Consider the following 23,999-nt stretch of genomic DNA (forward strand, 5'->3'; position numbering starts at 1 on the left):
TGTCAGCATTTGCATTGACATGCAGGAAGTGAAGTTTCCCTCGTTGAACCTCCAGTGTTCCCACATTGCAGGAGGGAGTTACTGTGTCTTTCTTTGCTGTATGCTTCAAGGCTGCTGGCTTTATGCCTCAGAAAAGGGAGCTAGAGTAGACAAAAATCTAAATGTTTCAGAAGGGCTGGAGAGTATCCAAGGGTATCCATGACCCTTTGACTGAACACTAAACTGCTCTTACAAGGAAGTGAAAGAATAGATATTTTGGCAACAAGTGCAGAACTGCGTGTGCCTGTCAGCATTTTCAGGGCCACCATGACTTCTGATCTAAACAGAGTTTAGAACTTGGTGAAACACTTTTCTTCATTCCACTCTCATATGGAGATTTTCAGGGATTTTTAGTTTTGTCTTCTGATATACCTTTTCTAGATCAGGAAGATAAGCCTTACTCTGCCTGAATTTAGGAGGTGCAATTGTGAACTTCAAATCAGCTTTTATGCCATTTAATTGTGGGCATAAATGAGAAGATCAAACCAAGTAATGACTTAATTAACAAGTAAGTGGGAGCCCAGCCTTGTTTTCTACCTTTCCTTAGCTGTATCTGCAATACTAGATTGTCAGCTGAGTTGGTCTGTTTACCAAATGAGCTACTATTTTGATCATACTTTTCTTCCTTTTATATATATATATATGAAGAAAGAGTGTAAGAAAAACGTTTGCTTATTGCATTTAGATCAACTGCAGTATTCTGCTCTTTACTGTCAAATGTCATAATTTTCCATATCAATGTTGTGTTTGGTTAGACCTGCTGTTGTGGCAGTTTCTTTGTGCTTTGCTTGTGTTTGATGTTCAGAGTGTGCTCTGTAACTTTATCTGTACAAAGCCTGAAGCGGAATTTAAAAGATGTGCAGGAGTCTGGCGCAACCCTTGATGTGTTTTAAAATCTGTTGCCTGTGAGAATGAACTGAATGATGATGCATTTGCTGGTAGCTGAGGCAAGGGATTCTGCATATGATGAAACTGAAGAGGTATGTGTGGAAGTTCTTGCTTAATTACTTCATTGTGATCTGCACCAGTTACATAAAAGTAGTTTGATTTTGTGAAAGCCCGAAAGAGGTTTTTATCTTCAATAGGAGGCTGATCCTTTTTCTACTCAATACACTGTATTTTGAAGCCCTGTATATGAACCATGATAGTCACAGCACTCCTTTGTCAACACTACTGGCTTATGGCTTATCCCTTTCTCTTTCATACCATTCAGAACACTGTAGAAAGCAACTTCTGGAGGCATAAAAAGTTTTTCTGGGATGGCATTTCACACTCTTCATAAGCATTTCTGGAAAATGAAGATAACCAACTTAAACTAATATAATTTGTTAATAAACTAATATTCTATAGCAATATTTCTCCTAGCTTATAATTTTTCCAGGTTACTCCTTTGAGGAAACCATATTTTCTAACATTTTCTCCTTTCTACCCAAATCTGAAAATATTCTACACAATGTGCAGTAGGCTCCAGGTTAACCTCAGTAGTTCTACTGCAGATTGCAGCCAATTTGTTACCAACAAGAAGCAGCCTGGCACAAAGCTTCTGTTAGCCTGTAAATCAGATTCTCAGGAGCAGACCCATAGCTCTGTAAGGACTTAATGAGAAGCCACGTATCCGAATGCAAAGTCTGAATTAATAAAAAACTATATGAGTTTTACAAGTTAAGGCATTAGCTGGTCCTCAGAGAACAGTATTAAATTTTTTACTAAGTTCTGTAATTTTCTACCTGAGAGTTTAGGAAAGGTAAAAATATTGTGGTCTTAGGAAATCTTGACATAAGCTGAAAATCAGACTTTTGGCACGAGTAAGAAGTCATGAAAATCTGTTTGGGGAGAATGTTGCTAGTAGTAAGGAGGCATTGAGGGAGAGCATAGTAATAGATGACAAGGAATCAACCAAGAAAACCACCAAATGGGCTGCACATGGAAAAAACCCCAAATATTGTGAAGCTGTTATAACCAAAGCACTGTTTTAAGTCCCAAATATCAGAATGAAGTATCCAGGGAAACTGATTTCTCTAGAATTACTTTAGTCATGATGTAAGTCAGTGGTGCACAATTCAAATCTTTCTACACCTCTCTGAGTCCTACTGACAGTGTTAGGGCCACAAAGGCCTGTTCTACTCCTTGCTTCCCTGTTAAAATCTGACTGGAAAGGTAGATTTCAGTCATGAGATACAGTGAGCAGAAATCGTAAGAATACAGTAGCGTTTTCTAAGGTTTAAGCTGACAGTTGCACTTATCTAAGCTAGTTTATGAAGAATGACAGTGGTAACCCTGGATGACACCGGAAAAAAGAGTGAATCTTAATCTCACTCTTACTGCTAATGGCAAGGAGTCAGGTTTCTAAGAGAATTTGTATTACAGTGAATATATTCCAAGAGAAAAGCATAATTGGAAGACAGAAAAACAGACAAGCTTTATGTAATGAAGCATTTTAATTTGAAGACATGCAAGGATCCATAGTTTTCAAAATCATGTGCTTTTTTAGGACTCACTACTAAACTTCTGCACTGGTTCGATATTTTTGGAAGGAGAGCAATATAATTTTCTTATTTATTTCTTATTTTCTTTACTCCTTTGCTTTTATTCCACCTACATATGCTTTACTGTTCTCCTCAGATGTGAGTACCATAAAATTTTCTCAACTGAAAATGCAACTGTTCTCTTTTGCCTGTACTACTTCATTCCTCTCTTTTCTTAACACTCTTGCTGCTGATCTCTCAGTAGTACATTTTAGCTATGAGAAGCATTTGAGAAAGAGAAACTATATCAAAGGCTGGGGTTTGTTGTGGTTTGTTTGTTTATCTGTTTCCCCAGCACTGTAGTCAATGAATTTTAGCAGACAGATCTGCTTTCTAAGAGTACAGTTTTCAGCACAAGCTTGCTTCTGCATGATCTCAGAACAGATTTAATAGAGATATAACCACAAGAAACAAGGTTGCTTACATTCTGTTTCTGTAGCCAGCAGAGATTTTTTTTATGTCTGGGATAAGCATATGTTGACTGTGAACACGTTGGAAGCCCATGGTACTTTAAATTCTGCCTTTTCCAGTAACTCATTTCTACATCAATAAAAATATTTGTTTGTTTTTTTCCCCCAACAAATTTTCTCTATTGTTAATATCTCATGCATGTATTTTAAGTTCCAGGTGGAGAAGAATTCTATTCCTTAATTCCTTTTTCTCTGTGCTGCTTCCATGAAATAAGTCCAACAATTTCTGCCTATATTTTTGCTGCTTGGCAGGAGCTGTCCTCTTGGGCATTTGCTACAGACCTGGCCTACAGGCAGGAAATGATCTAGAGTTCCTGATAGTATATGTATTTGGGGGACTTGTGTGGGGCCAGTGAAAAAGGAAAAAAATCATACTATTATCAGTATAATGGTCTAGTAAGGATTCAAATTCATGGATAGTAGGTCCTTTTGCTTTCCTTCAGGATTAGAATGCTGCAGCTGGAGGAAGGGGTTTGAAGCTTCAGGCAACACAGATTATTAATAATAGAATTGTAGAATATCCTGAGTTGGAAGGAACTCACAAGGATCACTCCAACTCTGGCAGAGCACCCAACCACAAGAGTCACACCATGTACTTGAGAGTGCTGTTCAAACACTTCTTGAGCACTCTCAGGCTGATGCTATGACCACTTCCCTGGGGAGCCTGTTCCAGTGCCCAACTACCCTGTAGGTGAAGAACGTTTTTCTAATATTCAACCTAAACCTCCCCTAACTCAGCTTGATGCTGCTTCCTTGGGTGCTGTCACTGGTCACCACAGAGAAGAGATCAGTGCTGCCCCTCTGCTTCACCTCATGAGGAACCTATAAAAAGCTGTGAGCTCTTTCCTCAGTCTCCTCTTCTCTGGGCTAAACAAACCAAGTGGCCTCAGACTCTCCTCATGTGACTTCCTCTGCAGACCCTTCACCATCTTTTTAGCCCTCCTTTGGGTGCTCTCTGATAGCTTTATTGCTCATATTCTGGTGCCCAAAACTGCACACAAGACTGGAGGTGAGGCTGCACCAGCACAGAGTAGAGTGGGACAATCAGCTTCTTGACTGGCTGTTCTTGCTGTTTCTGATGCACCCCAGTACTTAATTTTTTTTTTTTGTAACTTTTTAAACTTCATTAACATGGAGATCTTTTGCAACCTTATACCTTATATATTCTGGTAGTGCTGTTCTTTTCTCTGTTTCATATTCATCAAAATAACAAAAACGAAGTAGCATCAGCAATTTGCTAATAATTCCAGATTTTGCACTGCTCTACTCTATTAGTTGTTTACAGGGAGAAACATGAGGCAATCAAAACCCAACAAGTGATATCCTCCTGCTAATAAGAATGTTATAAGAATAAGAATCCATCTGATATGGGCAGCCAGAGAGCCTGAGACTGCTATTCATGTTCTTTCCATGAGCCCTGTTTTCTGTTTCTTCAGATTCTGACCCATATGTCCTTTAGTTGCCACCTTAGACCCTAGCTGTACTACTCCTCTGTTGTTTGTGCACTTAGAACACATGCACAAATCCCCCCTCCCCTTTATTTACCCTCTCTCCTCAACAACGTTTTTTAGAAAGTATCTAAGACAGTAATTATTCATTAGAGTTCTAATCAGGGTGATATGTCCTATTAAAAAATTATATATTAAGATTATGCCTTGTTCTGATACAGGGCTTTTTTTTCATAGAATCAGAGGAAACCCAGGTTGGAAGAGACCTTGAAAAGTCTTTTATTCCAACATTTGCAGAAAAAAAGTTATAGTTATAATTTCTGATGTCATCCAGAAATGTAAGGAAATTTCTGCATGTATTTTAATTCATCACTAGTCAATATTTTGTCAGACTAGCCAGTTTAATGTTCTCTATATTGCCTAATAATGACAGTAGCTATAAGACGCAGATCCACAGATTAATTCCTCTGCAAATGTAACAAAAAGATCCAAAGAAATTTAAAAGGCAGGACATCTGTCTAAATATTAATAATACAGGGAAAGGTAAGATGGAATGTATAGCAGAATATTTGGTTTAAAAGTTGTCAGTCTGGGAATGAGAGACCATACTCTTGCATGGAAGATGTCTGCTGATTCAGAATTAGAACATAATGTTTTAATATTTGTTTGGTTTTCAGTTTGTTAATTACTGTCTCTTGTTTTGATAGTGTTATTATCACCGTTTTTTCTTTCTAGTGCTTCTGTAGAGATTTTTGCAAATACATTGGGAAACAATATCTAAAAGTAATATTTTAGTCTTTCAAAGTAGTCTTTTGCCTTCAATTGCCATCATTTTTCTCCTGTACTCTTGCTAGTGTCACCCTGTGAAGTGTATTCTGGAAGTGTTTCTAACAAGATTCAAAAGAGAGTATTGTCTCAGTTATACATATGTGTATATAATTACGTACAGAATGAAGTGCAAACTTACCTTTTGAAAGCTGTGGAATAGTGAAATTAAGTGTTAGTTAATTTCCTAGTGTTATTGCTGTATGATCATGATATTAAAGGATACATTATAATAGAGATAATATTTTCTTTAATTTCGTGATCACATACTTTTTTTTTAAGTGATCCCCACTCATCAAAGTGTGAATGATCTCTAAACATCTCTCACCATTCCTTCTTACCCTTACTGCTAAGCATTTGGCCATGCTCTCTATGACAAGTCATTCAGACTGTCCTCTAGAGAAAAAGACATTAATTTCTGTATGAATTGAGGACTTCTTAGCAGTTACCAGCAGACTTTTATAGCATGCCACAAAACGGGGTTGTCATATGGTTGTATTACAGATGGAGATTCCAAAGCTTGAACAGCTCAAGATTTTATTTTTAATATATTTTAATATATTTTAATTATTTTCATATTTTATATATATAAAATAGATACTATTTATTTTCTTATATATAGAAATAGAATAATTATAATTATATCTAATATAATATATAATTATTTTAAAATATTTTATATAAATTATATATTTATAATATATAAATTATATATTTATAAATATATATTTCTATATTTTAATATATATTTTAATATATTTTATATATGTTTTATATTGGGGGTGTGCTAATGTTAATTAATAAGATTCATTTGATGCTTTGCTTTATTTCCAGAATACTAAATATTATTTAGCTTTTCATATCTCACCATCCATTAACTGCTACAGCGTTTTTATGAGGCAGATTGACAACTTGAAGGCTTACATGATGATGGATAAAGAAACTGCCATCACTGCAGCTGTTGTTACTGTAATCCAAAACATTTACCTGGCATTGCTTTGATAACATGTAAGAGAAAGCAGGTGTAGAGTCCAGTTGTCAAATATGGTGTTCAGCCATTCTTTCTGCAGTTCTTCCTTATTCATCATATTCTTGGAAACTCTAGAAGTTAAGGGTCCTGTGTTCAAATGTCTTCTTCACTGCAGAGTTCTACTAATACCCAAGATAAGGGAGAAGTATGTTCTTGTCAGTAAAGGTTGCTTCTGTCTAAGTAAAGAAGGTTTCAGGCTGACTTAATTGCAGCCTTCCAGTACCTGAAAGGAGCCTACAAGAAAGACGGAGAGGGACAATTTACAAGGACATGATGTTACAGAACAAGGGTGGATAGCTTCAATCTATCTGAATTCTATAGCTTCAACTCTCTCTGAAAGAGAGTAGGTTTAGATTAGATATTAGGAAGAATTTCTGTACTGTGAGGGTCCTGAGTCACTGGAACAAATTGCCCAGAATATTTGTGGATGCTCCAACCCTGGCAGTGTTTTAGGCCGGTTTGGATGTGGCTCTGAGAGTTCTGGTCCAGTGAAAGGTGTTCCTGCCCATGGCAGGGGGATTGGAACTAGATGATCTTTAATACTTCCAATCAAAGTAATTCTATGATTCTGTGAAGTAACTGAGTTGTATGTAAAGATGTTTTGTATCTCATGTATCATCTAAAGAATGAATTTCTCTGCAGCAGTAGAAAATGAAGAGCCTACCTTCCAAAACAGAGAGAAAATTGATATGGTGTTGAACTCATGATAGACAAGTGTTTGGTTTTCACTTTGCTTTTTTTCCTCTTCAAGTACTGATTTATTAAAAAAAATCTAAAGACACTAATAAGCTTTAGCCTCCAGTACTGCCCTATATGTAGCTGGGTGACACAGTGTGGAAACAGTCATGTAATGGAAGGATATCAGCCTGAATGTAAACACTGCTGTCCCAGTGCTCTTTTTCAGTTTTAAGAGAACTGTTTCTTGTGATGCTGGCTGGTTTGCTGCTGAATCAATGTCCCTTTCCTATAACTTTGGTTTAGGAGGTGCTCATTAGTGTGATTTTGTTTTGAGCAGTCTTAGATCTATGTTCAGCATACACATTATAGTTATCCTGATAAAGTCACAATGATGGCATAAAATAAATATGCTAAATTTATGCTTCCAGGAAAGTGTTAATGCCATTTTTAGTGAAGCAGAGAGGGGGTTAATTAAGAAATTATGTAAGGAAGATATTAATAATTTTGTTTTGAACCTATGATGTGTTAAGCAGGCAGGAAAACAACAGTGGAAGGAAGGACTTCTGTCAGGAGAGATACAACTGTAAAGGAGATTCAATGCCTTTTGCAGCAATTAGGAAATCATATGTTTCAGGTCCTGTTAAACATCAAACTGCAGGTGTTTGTTAATAAAATATTAACCTCCACAACAAAGGATTTCACACTCACTTCTTATCTCTTATTTTGGGATCAGCTGAAGTGACACATTCTAGCAGTTTCCAGGGAGACAGCATTTTGCTCACACACCAGACTCATAATGTGTTGCTAACTCTAGAGTTACTTTGATTACAGGAGAGAAGAGAGAACTTTTTTCTTAAGTTTTTAGCCTTTACCATCAGTAATGAAGTTTTCAAAAAACACCCTCAAGTGCTTTATGATGCTGTTTTCTCATGCAGTTAATTAATAATATTTTCATTTTCAGTGTTGTGCGATCATTTCTCATAAATCCACATTAGCTAGTGCTCTATTCCTATATTCAAACTACTGGGGCTTGTCGTAGAATATAAACTACAGTAGTTTAGCTTAAATTCTTTTTAAAATTGTCTTAGGTAGGCGTTTCTATTTATGTACTTAGATTTTTAACCATTCAAGTCTGTGTTCAAAAGTGTTTTAATTCCCAAAATATTTCAAACTATTACAGTGCTTTCAGCAGGAAATGCAGCATTTTTAAAAAGAAATAGTTTCAAAGCTTTTCTCAACTCTGCATTATAAAAAAGGTCATCATTAATCAGCACCTTGTTTTTTTCACCAGAAATCATGCAATTCTTAGAACTCTTGGTTGTTATTCAATTGCTGTGGGGAAAGTAAATGTCTTTTGAAGTTATAAATTAAGAAAAGCCAAAGACCATTCAGCACATAAATTTCAACTGACTACAATGGGATTTCACACATCTACCTAGTAAATTAATATTTAATACTGAACTATACTCTCACACTAAAATATTTCACTGCCTTATTTTATTGCCTGCTGCTGTCACTAAATAAACTACTGACTGTGGAATGATGTATCAGTTTTGGACAGATTGATGGATCTAGATTACCTAAAAAAGGCATGTCTTCTTAGGACATTGCAACACTAAAGCAATTCTGATGTCCATAAAAGATAGCAGCAAATCATAGCAGGGTTAGGACATGGAATAGAGACTGACAGCTGCATAGGCAATAAGGAAGGTTTCAGTTTGCTGTTAAATAAAACTTTCAGAAGCCTTCTATTTAAGAGGTTTGTTTCCACAAATGCTCAGGGGAAACATCTTAAATTTCATAACTGAGTTAAACTCAAGTCTGACTAGGTGCTGAGCCTAAATATCAGGACATCAAAACTAGCTAAGCCATGGTCCAGATGTGTTCAAACAGTGGGCCAGGGTCAGCAAAAGTCTCTGTGTAGCTCAGCATCCTAACTCTGGCACTGACCAAAAGTAGGAAAAGTCAGAAAAAGGGGCAGCACATATACCATGCATCACCCTGTCAGCTGGAAGCTCAGGGAAATTCTGGATGAGACATTTATTTCTGTTGAGTGAAATAAATGCCAATGAACTTGTCCTTTCTGGGCAGGCATATCTCTATAGATGTGGCAGTACCTGTGTAGCCATTTGAAGGTACCCCAGGCACAGAGTTTCTCAGGGTAGAGTTTTTAGATTGGGCTGCTAAATCAGCCTGTAAATATTTGTGTGCATGAATAAAGTATATGTGCATTGCTATTCCTATCATTTGGAGCACACACAGGCAAAGTAAGAGGATTTTTTTTTTTCAAGTTATTTTATCTCAAATCAAGTTTTCTGGGAAGGTGATTAACAGTTTTGCTCTGCGTGTGGACCCCTGTTTAACAAGCATGGCAGTGGTTACTTATAAGCCTTAGAAAAGTCTCAGTGATTTAATGATGTATGTTTTCACTTTATTGCAGTCTGAAGAGCTGCTCAAAATGCTTAAAACTTCACTTTCACTTTTGTTTTAAAGTATATATATATATAAAAGCAAAGCACTTAAATTCAAATTCTTTTGATTTATGCATTAGTATTGGATGACAAGCTTAATGTTAAAATGATAGCTCTCTCTTTATATTTTTCCCAGAAAATAAAAGAAGTAATTTACTAACCTGCTTAAGTAAGAATGTTATAATTATAGAAGAAATAAAATATTTTTATTAAAATTGAGTTCACCACAAGGTGGATTTTGTAAGCTTCCCATCACCTTTTCTCCTAAAGAAAATTATTTTTACTGCTAACCTGTCTTTTCATGTCAGCATATGGCAGGCTTAAATAAAGTAGCAAATAATGACTTTTTGATATGTATTTTAAACAAAAATACCAAGGGAACCTGCAATGCAAGGAGTACATTTTAAGCTTACCAATGTAATATGATGTAAACTGAACCTTTCTGATCTAAAATGAATCATTCACATCTAGAAAAGGAGCAGTCATCTCATTACCAGCCAAACTCACAGACCAGTCTGGAAAAGTCACAGCTTTGCTTCAAGGCAAATCAAGAAATAATCACCTGAACCATTGGAGAGGTGATGCAAGAGTCCTGTGGATACTTCTACCCTTGAGTTAGCTGTCAGCAAATAGGCTGTACGTGGGGAAACCTTTTTATTGTGGAGATGGAGACAAGACAGAGTTAGCACGACTAGGCATAGTTCCTAGAACTTCTGCTCCTGATGATTAAATGTGGCTAATCAGATGCTGGCTGCTGAATTTCTGGATTCCCAACTGTACTGCAGAAACAATGATCATTGAACATCAGTCATTGCCAGGTAATTTCAGCAGCACAGACTATTTTATACAATACCTACAGGGCTTGAAAAGAAACCAAGATACCTTTGCAACATGACATTAAAAATTATGAAGAGTATAACTTTTTTGTTGGCACAAAAAAATTTGTTCCACAGTGGATTGTGGAATTTACATTCTGGGTTTTCTCATATATCATTGTAACTCTTTCTTAAAATGCACCATATCTCATTAGGGGCATGATTTTCATGCTAATGTAACATAAATGCAGTCAGCACAAACATAGATGTACAGTAAATGCACACTGCCATAAACCATTCCATGATTTTTTCCCTGTATTATTAATTGTGAAAGGTTCTGAGCTTGCAATGTTTCGAAATGCCATACCACATTTAACCCTAATAGCCATTATTCAGCATGACACTTACAAATGAACTTTACAAAAATGTTCTGTAAAGAGAAGTAGGGACTTGCCCAAGGATCCTGAAATACAAACTTTGAATTACCCATCCGTCCTAAAGTAGCAATGCCATCCACACCCAGCAATACAGGATAGTGTAAGCAGTGGTTATATTACATTTCTAAAGGCTGGGGCAAAAAGTCAAGCAGAGATCCTAGTGGAAATGAAAGGAAAGTTTGCTAGGAGCTGAAAGAGTTGATACATTTACAAATGAGCCTTATAATAGTACATATTTTATTACTGTATATAAATTCCTTCCAGTATCTGAAGGGAGCCTACAAAGAAGCTGAAGGGGGCTCTTTGTCAGGAAATGCAGTGATAAGACAAGGGGAACTGGCTTCAAAGTGAGAGAGAGTAGGTTTAGATTAGATGTTAGGAAGAATTTATTTTCTGTGAGGGTGGTGAGACACAAGGAACAAGTTGCCCAGAAAATTGTGGATGCCTCATCTCTGTCAGTGTTCAAGGCCAGGCTGGATGGGGATTTGAGCAGCCTGGTCTAGTGGGAGGTGTTCCTGGCCACAGCAGGGAAGGTGGAATGAGATGATCTCATTCCAACCCAAAACGTTCAATGATTCTATGATGCTTCAGGCATAAAAATGTTGCTTTAAAGAATGAAGCATTGCTAAATTTGATCTATAGTGAACAAAGGCTGTTGGCTTTTCTTGTACAAGGGAATAATTTTGACAGGAATTGAAAAACTCTAGGGTCAATTTGCAGACGAAAATGTAGTGTGTGGTATCTTTTCAGTGATCCTGACATCGTAAGTAAAGAAGAATGGGGAAATTAGCACCATAAAGTGCTGCTTCATTGAAACCAGTGCAATGCTGCAGGTGGCTCAGTCCAGCTGGCTCTTAGAAATAGAGTTGGTTCCCAAAGTGTCTGTTAATCTTATCTCTCAGCTCTGCATACCATCACGAGACTTGGCAGGCGCTTCCCACTGCTCCTCTTGAACTTGCTCCTTCTCATCACAGTCCCATAGGCAAAGCAAAGGGCTGGATCCTGCTGGGGCAGGCAGGGGTGAAGGGGACTTCCAAATGCAACATATTTCATCCCTGAAACAGTGTTTGCCAGCAGAATACTACTCTGTTGGAAAATTCTCAGCTGACCCTGATTACTGAGGATTGTGAATCTAAATACATTAAGCAGTGATATCTTTGAGTATCAGTTTTAAGTATGGCGTTCTCTTTATCAAATGGAAAGAATAAAATTTCATTGCCAAAACCAGGGAAGCTATTTACTTTTATTATCATATGTGATGGGATAATATTTAGAAGGAAATAGTTTTGACTTTTGTGGGATCTGAAAGATCAAGGAAATATTTTTAAAATAATATTAATTTTTAAATTAAATATTTTGACTTTCTGAAATCTGGACTACTAGTCTTTTGAAGTCGAAAGGAGGTAGAATGGTCACACCTTTTGGTGTTAGCTTTAGGATGTGCAGTCATATTAACATATTTATGTACTTTATTTCACTGAGGATTAATCCTGTTCTTAAATGCTTTTACTAAACTGGGCTGTGACAGAGATTGCATAAAAGAAGACAAGTTACCTGGGGAGTTTGAAGAAGAAAATCAAGTCACTCTCAGAACTTAGAAATGTCATATAAATCCACATCTCAGCATCAGTGGGAAAATCCAAAACTGCATGTTGCAAAGCTTTGCAGAAAATAAGAAAATGAGGTTTCACTTTGAAAAATTCAAGCTGGTACTTATGCATAAGATAATCAGAAATACAGATTATCAGAGCAGAAGGATTTAAAAAGACCTATCAACTTGAAATATATTCATTTAATAAAAAAAGCATTAAAAGTAATATCAGATAAGACTCCTACTCTGTGGTTGCTCTGGAAATTCTAAGGGCTTTATAGTCACGATTTTCATTCTGCTATTACAGTGTGAAAGAGTCACAGAAACATGAAAAACAATGAAATTGAAGATACAGAGTTCACGCAAATGTAGAAGTAAACAGACTAAAAAGAACCAGAAACAGTTTTTAATCTTTTCCAGTTTTTATAGTTATAACAAAACTTGGAGTTATGCCAAACAATAAAAAGCACATTACTTCCAGTCAACAGTCTGACTTTTAAGTAGTGTTGCTTAAAGGCAAAAGCATTGCTCCTCAATTAAATGGAAATTAATTTGCTATCCTTTTCCTTTACTCCTTCATAAAGGTGGTTCGATGGCCTTAGATTTTTTTAATCAGAATCCAAAAATTATTTCAGACAAGTCTTGTTGGCAATAGGAAAATGCTGTTACCATATGAGAATTAGGTCACTTAATTTTGGTGCCTCAATTATTTTCATCTTTAGCAGGATTATGGAAGAAGACTACTTCAAAATTTTGCTGCAGGATGTCAAGCTATTTGTAAATTCATTTAAGCAAGGGTGTCACAAGTGCTAAAACATGATGCTGATTCTACATTTATGCCCCATGTCCAGATGGCAAACTTCATGTGATCCTACCACTTTATAGACACAGATCTTGACTAGTTCTCAGGCTAGTGCACCTACACTTAAATCAATTTAACTTCTGCTGTAGAGAAATAGGGAAATAATGAGATGTGAAAAATGAAATTAGAAATAGATTCGCCCCTAAATATCAAATTTGATAACAGAATATATTGGTGCACACAGAACTAGGTGACCTATTGTATACAAGATTGGATCTTGAGTTTGATGGGACTTGTATTTTTTTCATTTGACCTTGTGTGCAGAAAGAGGAAAAAACAGAATTGCTATCCTTACCTATATTTTAAACAAAAAATCTAGGTTTGGTTTGAGTTGCTGTTGAGAGAACTCACATGTTAGCAAAACTTCTGTTTTTCTACAGTGCTGTACATCACTATAATCATGTATCAACTGTCTTGTTGAAGCTATGTGCTATATCCTCTAAATTTTTCCCGAGCTAGTTATAGCAAATTAGATGAAACGAAAGAAATAGGAGCTGGTTATGCACCCTGAAGAAGTATTTAAATACTGATAAAATATTTCTCAAGGTGGCTTCTAGTTCAAACAAATAATGAAAATGTATTTATACTCTTCTCAGCTTCTAGTTTCAGATATGGAACTTCCTTGATTTAATTTTCCTTGTGTTGTTTTGTTTGCTCATTTTTATTAACACCAACCCTAGCAAGGTTTGAGCAAGATATGAGACTCAGCTGGAAACTTTAACAGAGAACCTGTTGAAAAAAGTTGAGTAGCACTATATTGAAAAGTATAAGGGCAGGATCAGTCAGTTCTTCTTTCCCAATTTGTCTCCTGGTCTCACATTGCCCTTGAGTTGTGCACTGCAGTGGCTGTTGGAATAATTGATTTTTCAGTTCACTGACTGAAAAAAATTCCATTCACACTGACCTGAAATGATTTCTTTAGGAGGGACGTTGCTCATAATTTTAAAAATCTGAAGGCCTAGAATATTTCAATGGAGATAAGTTGAGAATACTAAAAAAAACCCAAAAAACAAAAAACAAAAAAACCCCAAACAAAACTAAAGGTAAATGCTGAGGCAACCGTCAGTCTGAACCCAAAATTATTTTGTTTTAATAATGGCAGAAAAACTGTTCTGACCTTTAACAATTGTTTTTCCCTACTGAAATATGCCATATTTTCAAATGATTTCTCAAATAGTTTTGATGATACTTTATTGGCCTAGAGATGCATTGGCCACAGGATTTTTTTCAATATTACTCCAAGGCTGTTACAAGATTTTACAGATTTTGTTTCAAGATAGAACAAATTAGGGACAGAATCCATGTTTTCTTTAAGTGGTGTGTTTGCAAGGCCTTTCAGACAATGTTTTCATGTTTCTGCCTTGTCAGCTCTGGGCAATGCTTTTTGGGGTGTTGGGTTCAAATTCAGCACATAAATCAGCACCATATTCCTTCCTCAGGTGAAATGTACCAAATCTGTATTTCAGGATCCCTGAAAAACAGAGAACACCTTCATAGGAGATGACTGAGATCTATAAATAATTACCAGGGGACAGTCTTAAATTGAGGAAAAGTGTTCTTGTTTCCATTCCTTGCTTCAGATCCAGCTGGCAAAATTGTCATGCCTTCTATGTGCCTGTAAATGGTGGCTTCTCAAAGGCACTGATTTCCTTCAAAAGCTTTAAGAGGCCTTGTACTAAAATAGCCTTTAAGAACATGTGCACAACTGTTAAAATCAATACTAGAGATGTGTTAACAAAACCAGGGTTGCAAGGCAAAGAGATGTGAATATATAGCGACTAAAATAGTGCAAGCTGGCCATGCCATGAATAACCTTCCCACGTGCTACAGTAATGCTACATATTTATATCACAAAGAGAGGAGCTCATAAGGGCAGGAACATTGGGATGAAACATCACAAACATTGCAAATCCAGGCCTGAAAAGAATGTTATCTTACCATGAATTTTGATTGAATTGTTGGTGTGTTGAAGACATTGTTTTTTTTAATTATCACAGAAAAAAATAAGGATTTGGATTGGAAGGAACCACTAAAGTTCATGTGTTTCTACTTACCCTGCTATGGTCAGGGCCATTTCCACTAAATTGAGTTGTTCAAAGTCCCATCCAACCTGACCTTGAACATTTCCAATTATGAAGTATCCACAACTTCACTTTGGGAAACCTGTTTTAGTGTCTCACCACTCTCATTGTAAATAATATCTTCTTTATATATTCTGCCTGAATCTGTCTTCTTCAACTTAAAACTGTTGTCTTTTGACCTAGAGGTCTTGGTAAAAAATGTCTTTATATTATTTTTATTAGCCTCCTTTAGCTACTGGAAGGCTTCTATATGGGTCTCTCCGAAGCCTTTGCTTCTCCAGGCTGGACAACCCCAGCTCTCTGCCTGTCAGCTCTTTGCCTGTCTTCATGGGAAAGGTGCACCAAACCTTCTCTAATAGCTAATAGCTAAACCTTCTCTAGTAGCTGTCTTCCTTTCCTATACACCTTACTATAGTGGGAGTGACACATGGCTAACAAATACACTATTTACTATAAAAGCCTGAAGAAGAATCTGGGCCATTATTTGTTTCACTGAGTTTACACCTTCTCAGCTAAGCAAGCTGCCAAGAAGTCTTTTTCTGCTTAATGGAGAGAAGGAGAAGCAATTTCAGGATGGGTTTTTGTGGCCATACCTGAGATATCTAGTTTGGATGAGTTCATTTTCTCTCAATAAACTTTGTAGTGACTAGCTTACATGTAGGTATTGGTGTTAAGTCAGGGGTACCAAGTGCAGAACAGAAGGTCAAACAGCCCCAGTAGTCTGTGGCCAGAGCCTGAGTTTCCTCTCTTCTAGGTCAGTGAAGCCTGAAATACTGCACATTCTGGGAATGCCAGTGGATAGCACTCAAATAATTTTCTGCCTGCTGCCAGGACAATGAGCTGTTTCTTTAACCAGCTGTACTTTGAGGTTAGTGCTTTGCAGGTTTCCTGGGCTGCTTATTCTTTCCCCTCTCTGCTGTCTACTTGAATGCTGGATTTCAGCTGGACTGTGAATAAGAAAGAAGTTCTCTCTTTGTCCTGTTAATGAAGAAAACATTGGGACCATGTATAAGTTGCCAGCTTGCAAATTTACGAAGAAAAATATTAGGTGAAATGGTCTTGTTTAAAATGTGTAGAGATCATCCAGTTTTTCCTTTTCCAAAATGATTGAGGTGGACTTTTCTGGTATGACAGTTAAGACTCATCCCTTCTGGGAATATAATTTACAGTAAGGTCATTACTTTGAATACTTTTCCTCTTAAGGGTTATATAGGGGATAAAATTACCCTTATAATAAACAGAGTCCTTGAATAATATGCACATTCACACTGACTCAGGGCTTGCTTTTGGTTTAATCTTTAATTCAGCAGCAGATTGCTTTACACAGTAACACTATCAATTATAAAAATGATCTATTTAATAGAACTGGGGAAGCTATCAAAGTAGTTTATCTTCATCATTCTTATGATGAAGACTGCAGACAAGTCAGTATGCACACTGGAGAAAGTGAAAATCTCTTGTTTTGATTGCTTTTTTTCTTCAAGAAATTCTTGACACCTGCTTTCCTTCCATTTTTTGATTTCTGTGAGGCAGCTGTCACCACAATATTTAAGTGAAGGGAAAATAATTAAAGGCAACATAAAATTTTTAAAAAGTTACTATTAAGGCAACGGAACTGTGTTTTAGGACATTTGGATTCAATTACTAGCTTTCCTTTGTTCCTGCTTTCCTTTGTAATCTTGGGCAAGTTCTTTCTCTGTATTGTTTTCCCTCATATACACATTGTGTTTAACAATACTTCCTTTCTCCCACTTATCATGGTTTTGGACTAGAAGTAAACTTTTGGGGGTGGGACCAGTCTTTCTCTGAAAGTCTAAAGTCCAGTCCTAAATGTACACATCTTCTCTTAATGGTGCATAATTTAACTGCAGCTGTGAAATTCTTGATTACCACTGTTTCAGGATTCCTGTAGACTAGTCAGTAGGAAATATATTATAGCACAGTTTTTAATAAGCTAAAAGATTCTGCTAAAAGGCTTTTTTAAATGACCACTCATTGACTAAAGATAGCAGCACAGTGAGTAAAGTGCACAGTCTGATTAAATATGGATAATGTTTCTGTATTTTCAAATTCATATGTTCATGTACACATGAATAAATATATATTCATGAAAGTAAAAGCTCTTTCCTCAACAGGTACTTGAGAGTAAAAATCTCTGTCTGAGATGAGGAAGGAAAAAAATTTAATTACAATGGCCTGGACAGATGGCAACTAAGGTTTAATGCAAAAGTTGATTATTTTTGTTCTTTAACCTAAATTAGTATGTGTTTCTACTGAACCTGCTAGTGCCAGAGTAAAAAATTCTTCTGAGGTCTGAACAAACAATATACCTTGTCTGAAATCTGATGTCATGTATTGCCTGTGGAGTGAGAGCAATTGTGATACTGCAGTTATTCTGTATCTTCTTTTACAGTAATATGAAAGTCATTGGCTCTTCCAGAAGTGGTACTCTAATACACCACACAAGAAAGGCTCTGGAAAGAGAAAAAGTAAAGGCCAGCTCTTAAGAAATTACCCATTTGACAGAAGAACAAATGAATAGATTGAACATAATACATGCCCACCAAGAAGGGTCACCTTGTGAGTTCTGCAGTCTTAGGGAGCAGCATGCTGTGGGAATACACAATGTTTGTATGACAGTGTGCTTAGCTACCTTGACTCATACTGAATTTGCACTGGAAAGCTTCCCTGTTCTGCACATCCACCTTTTAAAGTTTGGGCTGTAAAAGTGCACATCTGCCAGCTGTGGAGATTGTCCCCACTATGGGTAGGTACTGCAGGGTGCCAGACTGCAAATTGCACACAGCAGGGCTGATGCACAGAAGGATATTGATGCTTTGCAGTTTCACAGCACTCTGAACTCAGCACGAAGTAGAAACCACTGCCTCCTGGAGATGCTGAGCACTACTGACAGATGGCATGTTGCCTGCTTTAGTGGTAGCATCTCATGATTCTTGCTCACTTTATTCTTATATGCTTAACATCTAACCTGAAAAGTGAAATATCATTTGATGGGCTGCCTTTGAAAGACTCCAGACACCAAGTCTACTTCAATAACTGCCAGAGCAGCCAGGATAGCATCCATCTTTCAAGTCTGTAATATTAGCTCCAGAAAAGATGAACATTTCCTTTGCTACTCGTAGCATGATTCTCCAGAGGAATGAGAAGATTATATATAATCCTGACCTCTCCACCTCCCTTCCAGCATTGGAGATGAGTGAAGACAATAAGGTTTTATCTGCTTTAAGGCCTTGAGAGAGTAGTGCAAGAGTGAGGAAGGGGAAGTAGAGATAGTGTCATAACTCCTTCAGGACTCTGTGACTGCAGTGGCTATTCAGAAAATTCAGCTGTTCAGAAAATTAATTAAAGTAAATGACATTAAAATTCCCCTCCAAGGTAAGCCAAAATATTAACCCTCAGAGATACTTAGCTAAGACTGTTTAAAGACTAAATACCTTAAAGAGCCTTGACTTAATACAGAAGTTTTGTATGTTGCATCAGATGAGATATTTGAAAATAATATCAACTCTGAAGCTAGCCCAAAAGCAATCCACTGTGTCCTTTCCAGTTCTGGAAGAATGAACTCCACTCCAATGATTTCTCTACTCGTATTTGTAAGCTTGTCCTCTGCAAATGCTGGACAAATTTCTCAAATATCTGTCAATCTTCACCACAAGCCCAGACTCCCTAATGTGGTAACTTGAATATGAAGAGGACCTAATGTAAATTCTATTGAAATTAAATCAAGGAAGATAAACTGCAGACATCTGCTCCTTGCTTTAGTACTGTTTAGGTGTTTTCTCTTGATCTGCATAAAAATGCTCACTTTGCTTTAATAAATGCCAACCCAACATTTCAGCATCTGATCGGCTAAATAACCATGTGAGCAATGGCAGTGAGAAGGTAAATGGGAAGGTGAAGGCATCATAGGATATGGATTAGCTGGCTACGGTTCCTCATTCAAAAATTGCTGATTAGTGATCTCCTTTAAAATCTGATTAGAAAGGAACATTGTTTTCATTCATTTAAGTAGGGGCCGGTCACCTTTTATGCCTCTAAAGATATGAGACAGCGTTTATAGGAGTATGAGTCTCATGGGTGAAAAAAAAAAAAAAAAGAATGGCTTTGGAAAAATAACATTAAGACTGTCCTTTAAGCAACGAGCACATTCTCCTTTGCGTCCCTTAGTCCTTAAACTCCTTGACTCATAATTGCTGTGCAGTGAATCTTTATTAGTCGTGACATACTTTACACCAGAGATTTGTCTGGGATCTTATAAAGCATCCACCTTCTCATACCCAAAACACATTACCTCAATGCTACAAGGTAGCCACGATAGCCAACAATGCACAGTGCAATTTTGCAGTTGGAGGGAAGAGCTGGTAGCTCTCTAAAGCTGCAGCAGGCAGTGTCTGTATTCCATCGCTTTCATCCAGGCATTGGGTTCTTATTGTCCCAAAGCATCTGAAATTGAGGAACCACCTCACTGGTGCTCTCAATAGATCCAAAATTTATATTGGTAGTCTTGTTTCATAGTGCCTCACACTGATGAAAGCTAAATGGCACATGTGCAGAATGCTGCCACAGTGGAGCTCCCTATGGGACTGAGGTCTGAGCTGGCTGCTGAAATTGTTTAGCTTCCCTCTGTGACAGACTGGTAAGCATGCTTCAGTGCTGCTTTTTGAATTGGGCTTCATATGGAGCATCCCTGGAAGTGCTTGCTCCATCTCATTCCTCTTTAATCGTTCACCTACTAATTATAGCTCAGACTTCATGGTGATGATGGGAAAGATTTAACTTTTCTCATCTTTCTGAAGTGATTTGAACCTGGGATTAGCTACTTTGGGCAGACTGAAGATGTTCTCATTCCCTCTGTTAAAGCTTCTGTTTTATGTGGAATAAATAAATGAGCATCATGCCAGATAATAAACACGATACAGGAGTGCTTGAGGCACCTCAGTTCTGTTCCTACTACTCTATTTATATCCAATAAACCCCACAGAGGGATGGGATTTGAGGCATACTTCTGCTTTAATGTTGCCTCTTAGCTGGCTGCTATCTTTGCAGTGTTTTCCTGCTCTTTTATTCCTCAGGCTGTGGCTGCAAGGAATAGAAAATATGGTTTTAGAACCAGGATTTAAATGTAGGATTTAAAATGTCACAGCCATATGGTATGGCATGGAACTGCTTCAAAGTAACCCTGACTTTTCCAGTGTGCTCAAGGGATTTTCAAGGCAGGCGATTATGCACTGGATTTTATGCCAGCTCAGATATTATCTGACTCTCAGTTCGGATGTTACTCACAGACAGATACTTTCTCCTCCACTAAGAGTGGCATAAACAATCTTTGCCTACCTTCCTAATCCAGGTCGGGGTCATGTGGCTGAATGATCTCCGGAAGTCCAACTCTGACCCTGGTTAGCACAGAACTGTGGCCTTATTTTCCTCACAGGCAGTTTAGTAGTCTTAGACATGAACCATCTCTGCCTTTTGCAGAGAAACTTAAGTTTCTGCAGTTTGCTATTACTGGGATGAAATCTTTAGGTAGAAGACAATATTACATTGATTTCATGAAACATATTTTTATCATATATATATATATATATATATATAATTAATGTATGTAGAAGTTTGTCTTCCCAGATCAGTAGAAATCAAAAAGCAGATGCCTTTTCTCTTATAATTCCTGCCCATACTCCTTTTTTTTCCTAGTCTGCATTCCTCTCACAAAGCCCTCCTGGGTTTCTTTCTGGTCAGGGTCATATGATGACTAGCTGCCTTTGACTTTCTGTTGTTTTCTCTGCCTGTGATATTTCTGCGTGTCAGTTTATGCATATACATGCCTGTATATATCTCCAGTGAGAAAAAACCCAGCTATATCCATTGCTTTCATTCTCTACTAGACCTCTCCCTGCTGATATTGCTCAGCTCTTGATTTGACCTGCATTTGTGGTGGTGGATCTTTTTTTTTTCCTCTCAGAGAGAATAAGGAATTTATTTACTTTATACATATCAACAGACTATCATTAGTTTTTCCATGACTATTCCATCCACAGTCCACCATCAGGTGACATGTGAAAATGGAAATTCTTATTTATTACGAGGTGAACCAAATGGCCTTGGGCTTGACTCTTTAGGAAGCAGTAAAACCTTCAAGTACTTATTTCAATCCAGATGTGATACTGTGAGATCATTTTTAGTGTAAGTAATTTGATTTCATAGGAAAGAGCTTGGAGGTGTGTGCAAGTTCTGTTTTCTACTACAAATGTGTTAGCAAAGAACTGGCAATGGGAGAAGGCAGACACACGTGTTGCTGAAACCTGGGTTTTCATAGGCAGTGGAGAGATGTACAGTCTGACATGGACAATAAAATTTGCTGAATCCAGACATCTGCTCTAAGATCTGAATAGCTGTATTGGTATATTGCTAGGTAGTTTGAATATTTCCTTCTCTATACAAGCAGACCTGTCTACATGCACCCTAACAGATGTGCCTTTAGCCTGAGCATGCCAATAGGTATTAGTGTAAAGTGAAGTTTTGTTGTGTTTCCCCTTGCCTTTCCTCCTGTATGACTCAGGAACTTTGACTAGAAAGTTATGGCACAGAGTGTTGAAGAGCTAAAACTGACTCCGTGATGACTCAAGGTTAGGTGACAAACTGTTCTATTGGATAATGAGTGCACACAGTGTAGTCTCTGGGAAGAACTGTGCTGAGTTTAGCATGTCCTTCAAATGCTCTGGAAGAAAGCATGTGACAGTGCAAATCAGAGATAGCAGAGCTATTCCAGTAGGATCTCTCCTAAAACCAAGCAAGAAAATGTAGGATGGTACAGCAATTATTATTAGGTTACTATCACTCACCTTTTAACCTCTGCCAGGTCTGATTTTTATTGGCTAGGTATATATGTAGCGAGATACAAATAGGCAAAATGCTGATCATTCCTCAGATGAAAAAGAAGTGGGTCTAATGGCTAAATTGCTTTATACTTAATGAGCATTGCTACACCTGGAGTGAACACATATAAGTTGAAGATCTGATCCGGTGATGCAAGCCGGCTGTGATTTAGTTTGTCCCAGTCTGCTGACACTATGGCATTGGGGAAATTCCCCTGCAGCAATTTCTGCAGGCATGCTGGTTGTTTCCTGGGGCAGGGGAATACCTTGGAGAAGCAGCTATTTCCCTTGTTATGTCCTCAACCTGCCACAAGATGACAATGTTTCAGAACTTTGATGGCTAATAATAACAACCAGACAGTTGTATCCTTTCGGCTGACTGCCTAGGCTTGGGTGGTGTCAGTAAATGACTGTGAATTTGGCTAAATGGGATGTGACGTTATAATCCAGAGAGCAGAGATATAAAACAGACTGTCAGCCCACTGAGGTGCTGTTCTACTGGGTCAGCCAGAAAATGAAGGCATTCTAAATTTGTGTCAGTCATTGAGACAGCCTGCCATATACCCACTCGGTCTGTGTTTCTTCCCTAAACACAGGTCTAAATTCAAGGTGTGTTGAATTTTATCATTCATATCTGGTTTGGAGTTTCTCAGTGAAATATCATTGCCTGACATAGAAAACAAAACTTATTGGAAGATCGTACAGCTGCAACATCAGTTTCAAAACTCTTATTTTTCTTTGAATGATAGTTCTTTCATTGCTAATATATCCCTTGACTATTAAATGAAAGTTCTTTTGCTCCCTTTCAAAGAACAGACTGAAAGGTTGACAGCTTAGACGTGGAAGATGAACATAAAGTAGCACTCTTTCTGCTACTTTTGACTTGGCTTTACTTTTCAGATGCTTGATTTATCTCATAGAAGTTACTTTTCTCACGTTATGTTCGTGGACTGAAAAGAAAGGAGAAAACCAGTTTTGCATTGATTAAGAATTATATTACTTGTTTTGACATAATCTGTTACATAAATATGTTTAACAAGCATGCATATTTAAGAGATCACTCATAATCAGACAATAAGCAGCACTGAAAAAAAAATCCATTAACTCCTCGGTTAAGAGTGTATATATAGCTACATGGAGGGATATCTTCTGGGCTACTCCTTAATTTTAGTTTATGTTTCTAATAACAGTTTACCAACAATCTGATATTCTATCAATAATTTTTCAAAGGTTTGGATGGCCTAGAATACCATTTCATTCATATATGCCCTTATGTCTTCTTCCATGAAGTGGGGGCAAAAATATTCTCCTCTTTTTTCTCATAGAGTCCTGTGATGACAGTGTGACAGCTCAACCAGATTTGCTGGGTTATGCCAAGTTCAAACAATAAAGTCAAATGATTTAGGAAAACAAAAGCTTTATTTTGTTAGTGAGAAACCTTGTAAAAAATATAAGGCAGAAAAAAACCCCAAAATTGTTTAGGAATGAAAAAAAAACTTACTCAACTTAAATACTGTTAAGAAATCCTCCATGTTTTCATTAATTTCATTAAGGAGAGAAGGCATTAGTCTCTTATAACTTTAGATATCTCAGAGTTGTTCGTCTAGTCTGACCTATTTACCTGGCATGCTCTAGAGTCAGCCTGTAGGCAAGTCTTCAAGATAATCAATCCCATATATTTTAGACACTGTTTTTGAACCAACACCCTGTACTTGAACCAACACCCTGTACAGCTGATATTAATTTTCCATTAACCAAAGAAACAGTCTAAAAGACTTGCTTAAATCAGGCTTGTTTTTAAACATCCTAAACATCTGACTGCCTGCATGACTAG

General features: G+C 37.2%; 1 long non-coding RNA gene across 1 annotated transcript in view; it reads left to right on the forward strand.

Moving 5' to 3' along the window:
- Positions 1–341: 341 nt before the first annotated feature.
- Positions 342–23,999, forward strand: part of LOC148225163 (uncharacterized) — a 117,998-nt gene continuing 94,340 nt past the window's right edge. Inside the window, exon 1 of the long non-coding RNA XR_015799017.1 lies at positions 342–547. This is a non-coding gene — a long non-coding RNA (uncharacterized LOC148225163). The remainder of the gene's footprint in view (positions 548–23,999) is intronic.

This window comes from Sturnus vulgaris, chromosome 1, assembly GCF_052056855.1.
Source record: "Sturnus vulgaris isolate bStuVul1 chromosome 1, bStuVul1.hap1, whole genome shotgun sequence".
Lineage (NCBI taxonomy): Eukaryota > Metazoa > Chordata > Aves > Passeriformes > Sturnidae > Sturnus > Sturnus vulgaris.